General features: G+C 29.4%; 1 protein-coding gene across 1 annotated transcript in view; it reads left to right on the top strand.

Moving 5' to 3' along the window:
- The window catches only part of LOC106876009 (cyclin N-terminal domain-containing protein 1), a 92,898-nt gene extending 83,435 nt beyond the window's left edge, over window positions 1-9,463 (top strand). The window contains exon 9 of the mRNA XM_014924373.2: window positions 9,421-9,463. The gene's annotated coding sequence lies outside the window, so the exon portion shown is untranslated. The remainder of the gene's footprint in view (window positions 1-9,420) is intronic.
- Window positions 9,464-10,554: the final 1,091 nt, after the last annotated feature.

Genomic DNA, 10,554 nt, shown 5'->3' on the forward strand with positions numbered 1-10,554 from the left:
ATATATATATAAATATAATTTAGTTTTAGTTAGTTTTAGTTTTACTTGTTTCAGTCATTTGACTGTGGCCATGCTGGACTACCGCCTTTAGTCGAGGAAATCAACCCCATGACTTATTCTTTGGAAGCCTAGTACTTATTCTATTGGTCTCTTTTGCCAGACCCCTAAGTTACGGGGATGTAAACACACCACCATCGGTTGTCAAGCGATGTCGGGAGGACAAACACAGACACACAAACATATACACACACATGCATATATATATATATTTATAGAAATATACGATGGGCTTCTTTCAGTTTCCGTCTACCAAATCCACTCACAAGGCTTTGGTCGGCCCAAGACTATAGTAGAAGACACTTGCCCAAGGTGCCACACAGTGGGAATGAACCCGGAACCATGTCGTTGGTTAGCAAGCTACTTAGTACACAGCCACTCCTTATATATATATAAGTATGGCATTATATATCTCTATTTGGTTGAGACTACCTGACTAAGTGAATAAATAGGAGATGGTGTATAATGACAATAGGAACATGATGATTGGTTAAAGTAATTGAGAATATAATCATGAAAAGTAATTGGAGTGGGCGTGATGGTGGTAAAGGTGAGAGTAATATGGTAGAATTATAGTGCAAGAGGGAGTAGTAGAAGTGAGGCAGTAAAGGCAGGTATTTGCATGTTACTGTGTGTGAGATTGAAATAGATAGAGAGTAATAGAAATGACTGAGAGTAAGAGAGAGTTTCTGATATCAACTATGATGACTGGTCTAGAGGTTGAGAGAATGTTGGCTGGCAGCACAGAAATGGTGATGGTACTGTGTATCTGATACGAACAAATCTGATCTGATCCTTCATATATAGGCGTCTTGATGAAAAGGAGATAGCGTGATGAAGACTGGTAGAATACCCTCAGGTCCTATGCTATCCCTTCTTACATAGTGTGTGCACAAGCTCATACACTTGTCCATACATACACACACGTTCACACTTACACATGCATTAACACCTGAATATTTTGAATACTGACTCAAATCTTATTTTGCAATTGATAATTTTATTAAAAGAATGACCTGCATAATTACCTGCAATTGATTAGGAATTTACTATTTTGTGATATTTTCTCCTCTCATTTTATATTTACCAGATATATCCAGAAAGGCTAATGCTGTGTTTTATAGTGTGAAAAAAGATCAAGTTTTGTGCTGGCTTAGTTAGCATTAAATAAGATCTGTGTTTTTATCATGGCTTGTGTATAAGAGAAATTGTCTTCCAAATCTTTCTCTTTCTATAGAATTTGATTTGTCTGATTTTCTGTTTCATTTCTCTCTAAGTGAATTTGAAGTTGTCTCTACTCTTAGATTATGTTAAACATTACATAGTGTAAGAGAACAAGTATGTGATTCAGTTAACAAACAACCAGCTGCTCTCTATATTTATATGCTGTTATTGTAAACAAACCATATTAGTATTACAAAATAATCTGTAGCCTAACAGTGCTGAGAAATAATGCAATGCTTGTATCAGGATTAATAAATATATCAAGGTGTAACCTATGGACATGGATTTGAATATATATGTCACCAACTTTATTTTCTGATTTTTTGACTTGCACATGTCATCCAAAATATATACCACTAAATTCTTTTCAACAATATTCATATATAGGGCACATGGCCTAGAGGTTAGGGTGTTGCACTTATGATTACGAGATTGTGGTTTCAGTTCCTAGACTGGGTGGTGTGTTGTGTTCATGAGCAAAGCACTTCATCTCACATTGCTCTGCGATGACTATGACACCTGATGTGTGGTACACTGTGCATCTGTAGAGGCAACATCAATTTGATGGAGGGAGTCACCAGATGTATGGCACATACTTTTGATCACTAGAAGCATATCATTTGTGCAGCTTGTTCGGCAAAAGCTGAACACTTTCGATGGGAGCATCCATTATCTATCATATATATATATATATATATATATGTATATCTATATAAACATTATATATGTTTGTAGTACCAATTATTTTTTCCTCTCCCTTGAACCACTTCCTTTTAAAATCCAACCCTCATTCTCAACATCATCCCTTCCCACTTTATCTTTCACTGATCAGTCCCTCTCTCTGCCTCCAATTATCTCTCTCTCCTTCCCTCTCTAAACTACATTTATCTCCTCTATAGCAAGGCATCTGTAAGGCACTTGTACCTGTCTTTCTTGTCATCTTTTATATAAAGCCATGTTTCTTGCAACTATATATATATATATATATATATATATATATATAGTCTGTTAAAGATTGTCATACCGGCCATGACGAAGGGAAATAGCCCTGAAACTCGAGTCGCCTTTATATATATATATTTATATTTATATATTTATATATTTGATCCTTTATATTGAACACTCAATATTTCATCTACATTCAATACTTTATTTCATGGTGCCATCCATTTTTATTTTATTTTATATTATATATTGTATATTATATTATATATTGTATATTCCATATTCTATACCCCACATTAGTTCTGCAGGAATATAAATAAAACATAAAAAACAGACAGTGTTGGAACTCTTTTAAGCAAAATAATATATTCCTCTATACACAATCATACAAAAAAATCCACCTTTTTTTGTATTTATTTTTACTCGCATATATATATATATATATATATACACACACACATACATACATTATATACATTTGTAGTACCAGTTACTTTTTCCTCTCCCTTGAACCTCAGTTGAGAAGTTTCCTTCTTTGTCTTGTGAGTTATTTGGCAATCCCATGATCTGTCGTCATTAAAAAATGCATTCAGTATACTATATAAAGTGGTTGGTGTTAGGAAGGATATCCAGCTATAGAAACCATGCCAAAACAGACATTGGAGCTCAACACAATCCTCTAACTCACTGGATCCTTTTAAAGTGTCCACCTCATACCAGCATGAAAGATGAATGTTAATTGATAATGATAATGATGATGATACTTTCAATTAGTAAATTATTTATGGTTTTTGTCTTTCCTTTTTTCTTAGCTTTCTTTCCTTTCAAATATTCTTTTTCTCTAATGTATCACTGTTAATAGTAATTTTTTTTCGCAACTGTGATTATTTTATAAAATCTTTTTCATGTTTTATTTTGCAAAACCTAATTATATTTCATATAAATCCATGCTGCATTATTTGCTACTCTTTACGTTATTTAGGAGGAGGCATCACTTATCAGGTTTATTGTATTTTTATTTCTTGCAAATCTGATTTATATTCTAAGAGGGTAAAGTAAAAACATTTGAAATACAGTTTCTGTATCAAATATATGAAATATCCAACACTGCTTATTTATTAGCTAGATGAATTCTTGTAACATCTATATTTTGAAATAGCTATCAGATATACCTGAATGTGTAAAATGGTTTTGGCTGTAAATTAAGAGTAACTTCAAATGACTGCCTGAGTGGAAAAAAAATTAAGATAAATATTAACTTATGTTATCTTAAGCATTCAGTAATAGTTAAGCTTTACTTGCTGGAAGATCATCCACAGGGTATGAGTATACTTCTTCTTTGGAATAATGTTCAAACTTTATAGTATAGTGTGACATTTTAACTCAGTTGAATTTTTCAATCTATGAAGTTATTAAAAGTGATTTAAAATTTTTTCAATTAGATATTTTATTGATGATATATTGTCTCCTGAATCAAACAATGCTATAATACACATACTGAATCAGATATTTATTTTTGTATTTTAAACTAAGTTTTTCTGTTTTTACGAAAAGTATTTCGCATCTAATGTAGGGTTTGTGGAAAGAATATTTATGTAATGCAAATATTTATAAGAAATTTAAACATGGATAAAGAATCAAAATATGTTCTAAAATAATAAAATGAGATGTAGAAAGTTTCTTTTCAGTGAATATTTTTGGAAAATAAGACAGTCTTTCCATTACACTTACTGATTTATTTTAAAAAGTTAATCTAAAATACATTTGCCAAGACACAAAAAGAACATCGAGCAAATGTGTTTTTGTAATATAAAGAAATATATTCAAGATAAAAGATAAAATTTTGATACATAAAAATTTATATACAAGTAGGAAAAAAATGTATGAAGGCATTAGAATTAAAGTAAAAAGAAAAAGTGCAAATGTCTATTCTCTCAATAATTTCAAAATTACTTCAGTGTATTTCAGTTTTGATTGCTTGTAAAAATAGAAGTTACAAATATTCTCTTCTTGTTAACATTGTTAATTCCCTACTTCCTGCTTAAAATTTAACAACAAGAAATGATATCTTTAAAAATGAAATTCTAAAAAGTATTCTTTGTTAGATATCAATTATTAGTGATTGACTCACAATTAATATTTCTTCAATAATACTGATATACTTTTTGTCACAGAAATAAATGAATAAAAATAGAAAGTGTTGGCGATTTCTATATTAAAATCTGTGGAATTATATATCTAAAACATATTAGACTGGCCAAAAGATGTTAAATACCTATTCTAATATATACTTAAAAAATATTCATATATTTGGTATTAAAATTCTAGAAATTCTTAATGTTAATAATAATTTGAAATTTTGTTAATAAAAATTTAATTCCATGTTTCTGGTCATTTAATTTCTATCTGAATAGAATGTAACTTAATCTTTTTATTAGAAATTATATGAGTTAATGTCTTCATAGATGCAATATTTGCAGATTTTATAAAATCCATTTTACAAAATTTAAAGAATTTTTATATATCTCTGTTGGAACAGAAAGTGTATGACTAACTGTAAAAGATATAGAAATCATATTTCTACAAGCTTCAGTGATAAAAATAAAATGAAGAGAAATTATATTAGTCTAAAATGATGTCAGTGGGATATGAAGTAAATCTATTCCCTTCTAGTAGATCTGATTGCATATTTTTTCATTTGAATAAGAAAATAATATGGATTTAGAATGTTCAGGTTAGTTGTTAATTTATTAAAATAATTCAACAGAAAACACTTTTTTTTCATTTTATAAATATCTGAATAAGTATTTCACTGGGTACATCAAATATAGCATTCACTTGTGCACATGTTTGTGTGTGTGTGCATGTGTGTGTATGTATGTGTGTGTGCATGTATGTGTGTGTGTGTGCATGTGAGTGTGTAAAATTTAGGTAGGCAAATAGAGTCGAGAAAAAGAGAAAGAAATAAAAAAGACATAACGGATGCAGTACTTATGAAGGCAAATTCATATTTTCAAATGGTGTTATATCAAATATGCATTACTTAAAATACTATTATTTGTTTTCTTAAACAATAGATTTTAAAGCTAATTGTTCTTTCTCCTAACCATTTGACCATATGATTCTACAGCTGAGAATCATAAAATGTTTCAAGTTTCATGTAGTATAAGATATGCATGTATACATGTATGTCCATATGTAAGTGTGTATGTAAAATGAGTTGTACTATATATGTTTTAGGTATTTGAGAATTAATAATATGACTATGGTGTAACTGTTCCAAAGAGTTTTTATTGTAGCTTATACTCCCAATTAAATACTATACTCAAGAAAACATACGATACTCAACACAATATAAAGTAACTTTGACAAAACCTCAGAGAAGAAGCATTTGTAGTTGAGAAAGCTTGCATAATGTTCTTCCCTCACAGTATTTGAAAAAAGATAGTGGCATCTTTTGTCATGTGGTGAATAAATTGATGTTTCTACATACAATAGTAATATAATAGTAGTTTTTCACCCAAGATTTTCTAACTTAGGAACTTGACTTTTATGATATCAGCTAGTGTTTATAACTATTATGTTTGTGCGTGTTCCAGTATTTTGAGTATGTTTCACTTAATATCAAGATTTTCAACGTGAAGCCTAATATAGAGTTGTCTCCTTCATGTTTTTTCTGTCATTTTATGTTTAAAGTCTGAATTAATGAATTATCATATCAGGTGTTATGTAATGCTACTAATCACCTTACTATTACTGTCATAGTTTGTATATGAGACTATGGCTGTCATAAAAATTCAGCTGCAGTATTTTATCTGTTGTTTTCTATTTTTTTAAGTGCTAGGTGAATTTTCTATATTACCTTTAACTATTATTTTCCTTTAGTTAGTGTCTGAAATAGTAACAAGAATTTTAATACTGGTTTGTAAATACACATTTTACATGCTTACTTTTTCATTCTTTTACTTTCCAAAGCCTTCTATCATAGAAGACTCTTTCTTACACAACATAATCCTAACAAAGTTTACATATTAACAAGAATATATAATCTTATTTCAGACAATGTTCTTTATTACACCAAATGTAATTTGTTTCAAAAGTATTTTATAGGAACAGATGTATCATAATAATAAATAATTTGTTAATTTTGTAATTTGTAACTATGTGAGTTTTTAACATAAGATATAACAAACTATTTCTAAAATTTTAACAACTAAAAATATAGTAAGTTATTGATGTTAGTGTTTGTTTTCAATAATTAATTACTGATTATGTAATTTTCTGTATACCTGTTATGGATTGAAGTACTCCATAGTAATTACATGTATTTTCTATTCTATAGTGATTTAAGTGCAACACTTGTTTTTCATCAATGTTCAATAACTTGATAACTTGATTTTCCATTATTAAGTTGTTCAAAATATTTTAAGAACTTCAAAATTTTAAACTTTCCTTTCATGCACCTTTAAGTAGAAATACAAGAGCAATTTTTATTGTCTTCTCTCATTATATTCTTTTTAAATAGTAATCTATTTGACTGAAGGATAATTGATTGCAAGGACCAAATGAATCAATTTACAAAAGCAACACAACTTGATCTAGAAAAATTTTGTATGAGTGAAAAGAGAATAATGCATTCATTTGTTTTATTAGGGTCAAATATGGATATAGAAAGGACAATCACAACCTCGAGTAGATCTCCCATTTTAAAAATGTGCACTTTAAATATTAAAATAAAAAAAACAAACATATAAAAAATATAAATGGTATTATATTTTCATAAAATAGATTTTATTAATGCATAATCAGAAACTATCAAATGATTTTTCCTAATTGAAATTTATTCAAATAATAGTTGCATTTCTATTTCAATCAACATTTATAACTTTTGTCTCCTAATTTAACATTTATATGAAATTTTTATCAAAGAATACAATAACATTACATAAACAACACATCAGGATAAAATAAAATGTATAATGTCTATTTCTTAAAATTTTGGAGAGTAAATCTTAAATAAAATAAAAGCATGAATTTATTTTAAAAATTAACATATTTCAATTTGAACATACACAACTTTTTATGCATTTATATTGCACAAATGATGGTTATATAAGCATGTTGAAAAAAAGCATTAAAATGGATTGTACCAATTACACTACCCATATCTGTGCTAACTTTTGTAAAAGGATCTTATTTTGATTCTATTTAGGGCAAATATATGAATATTTTATTCATATTCTTCAATGACCTTTAGTAATAGTTTTGTAATTTATTATTTTGTTGTTGAAAGCTAATGTGTTTATATAGTTTTGAATGCACTTCAAACAACCATACTATTACAATAAAAAAAATATTCATGCCTCTTATCCTTATGGTACAGGACATTAGCAAATCTTTTGTTTCTGTCTAAAGTAAACTTTAAATCTAACTTTTCGTCTTTTTCTCCCTGATACTGTTTCATGTTAACACTTTTTTTACATTCCTTTCTGGCCTGTCACTTTACTATTATGTTGTGTGCTATCTGGCTCCAATCAAAGAACTGGCTATTGGTTTGCCTGATATGGTTGGTACTAGAAAAAAAACAAAAAAAACCATTTCTCTTCTATGCTTTATCTTTCTATCCTTTCTTATCTATCAAAGTAAGCTTCATAGTTTTGCTAACTATCAGTTATTCCCTTTGGAAGGCTATTTAAACTCCCACACCCTTATCCTTGTTGAAATTTGTGTTATAATCTTCCTTATTTTCTATCTGATCTTGCTTATCTCTCATCTGTGATAGGAGACACATTCCTAACCAAGAAGAGATACAGCATGTGCTATAGATTATCTCTGTTTTCCTGGTCATGATGCAGTGGCATTGGGCAGCATTTTACAATTGTGTTTTTTTTTTCTGCTGGTATAAGTTACATGAGTCTCATCACTTGCTGTAGTGCACATCATGTGTCACATGCAGTAGCAGAAAAAATGGGTCCATTTTATGTTACTGGTTCTAGAGAGGTTGTCCCATGTAGGAGGACTAGACAGTTTCCTCTACCCTGTATCCGTTTTTGTTCAGAGTTAACCATTTTATCATGCTACCAGCATGATAAAATGGTTATTCCATGTGGAAGAACTAATGAGTCTTCTCTTCTCAGTATTGGTTCTTAATCTCATATAGGTGTGTGTGTGCATGTGTGTGCACATGCATGTGGGGGGGGGGTGTAATGCATGCAATGTATGTGCATGCATGTGTGTGTAATGCATGCATGCAATTGACAAAGATGGGATTTCTTTTTATGTTGCTATTAACTAACAGAGCAAACTAGGTGCATTTAACATGTCTTATTCACTATTTATTATATGTATTTATTGCTTGTAATTATTTCTTAGTGGTTAGTTTCCTAGACAAGACATATTCAATGTGTTGCAAAGAATTTCATTTTTACTATATGGGTCCAAAGAAATTTGTCTTTCCAACATCAGGGATTGTTTGAACTGTTCATCCAGAAAAGAATCTCTCAGTTGCTTGGCATAAAGTTACTTACAGAAACATTCTAGCCTCTAGTTGATGAGTATGAAGTTTCTTCTTTCTGTTTTTTTCTACCACTACTATAATGGCCTTTGCATCTTGGAGCTGGATGAGCTCGTGTTACCTTCATTTAGGCATTCCTAATCCACTTATCTCTCCTTCTCTCAGCACTCTTATGTTCAACACCTTGTGTCCTGCACTAATCCCTATGCTTAGACATTCTCCCTAGAATGTCTGCCATCTGGGACTCCCTCCTTTTCATGTCTTTCCTACAGGTGTTGATTTGCATGGCATTAATCTCACTCATCTTAGAGGGCATATGAAGGCCATGAAAACTACCTCTTCCTCTCGAATCTTTAAGTAAAAAAATATTATTTCTTGCTTAGAAGCAAAGTATCACACAAATGGATATGGGACAGGAAATTGTTAATCAAGAGCTAGAGACTGTAATAATTGTCATTAAATGATGATTAAGCTCTTGATATTGTGTAATCTTTAAATATTGATATTGTTTGACAATAGAATAAAATGAATCAAAACAGCTTCATTGCATTTCAAATTATGTTCTTTTTATATCTAAAATACAAACATCAAGAACCACCAAAAAATATTTACATGAAGTTATGATTAAGTATATGATAAAATAAATGATAGAGCTAGAGACTTTTGTTGTTATGTTACAGGTATTGAATATACCAAGTTAGCTAGATTAGAACTGTGGCATTAAGGTAAGTAGTGAAACATTTGCAAGTTATTCATTCAACTACTACACAATATATACTGTTTTGTTTTAAAGAATCATACTGCCCATGTCCATCTGAAATTGGTCAGTCATGTTAGGTAATGGACTATGAACACTGCTCCACCTTACCAGATTAAGTAATAAAAATGTCAGAAAATTATGATTGGGTTGAATTGAAAAAGAAACAGAGTTCAACTCATTCCAGCTCTTACACTCAGTAAAGGCTGACTTGGAGCTTCAAAATAACAACCCTTGCAGAATGATGATATAAATTAAAGCATTCAACTTCCTTTATAACATTACATACGATTTAAATGTTCAGAAACTTCAAGAAATTTGACTTTAAAACAACACATTAGTGCATGAACCAATTCAAAAAATATTGTATAGATAAAAATGGTAATGATTATGAAAAAATACAAAATATGGATTGAAAACAATGGAATCTATAATTTTCAATAGCATTCTTCTGTTATTTTAATAAGAAACATTTTTTAAGTCCAAAATTTCTGAAAATAAATATAGTACTAGAATAATAAATATAAAATGGATCTTAAATTTTATAAAAATTCAAGTAAAAGTAATCACTATAGTATTTTCCATTTCTTTTAGAGAAACAGTTTCATACTAAATTTTTATTGAGAATTTCATCTGAAGATAAAATACTTTTTTATAAATCTAAATTCTATTCATTTAAAACATGCATACATTATTTCTGAAACTAAATAAGCAAAGTCACTAAAATATGTTGTAATTAATCAGACTATTTTTTAAAGATGTGAATAGATTTGTAACATTTTTAATACCAATGTACGAATGAATTCTTAATTTCTTCTATCACTGCACGCCCTAGGTACATTATGATAAAGCTTTCTCACCTTTGCACTGTGAAAGAATAGAGAATGTTATAAACTGTCACACTTTTTAAGAGTAATCAATCTTAAAAAGGATTTAAAAAAAACTTATAAAGAAATCAGCACTTAACATTAAATAACTGAGCACGTACGATAACACATCTATGACATGCTCATGTAATAATTACATATAATTTTCTGTTTAGATAACATTTCAATGT

The sequence above is a fragment of the Octopus bimaculoides genome, chromosome 3 (assembly GCF_001194135.2).
Source record: "Octopus bimaculoides isolate UCB-OBI-ISO-001 chromosome 3, ASM119413v2, whole genome shotgun sequence".
Classification (NCBI taxonomy): domain Eukaryota; kingdom Metazoa; phylum Mollusca; class Cephalopoda; order Octopoda; family Octopodidae; genus Octopus; species Octopus bimaculoides.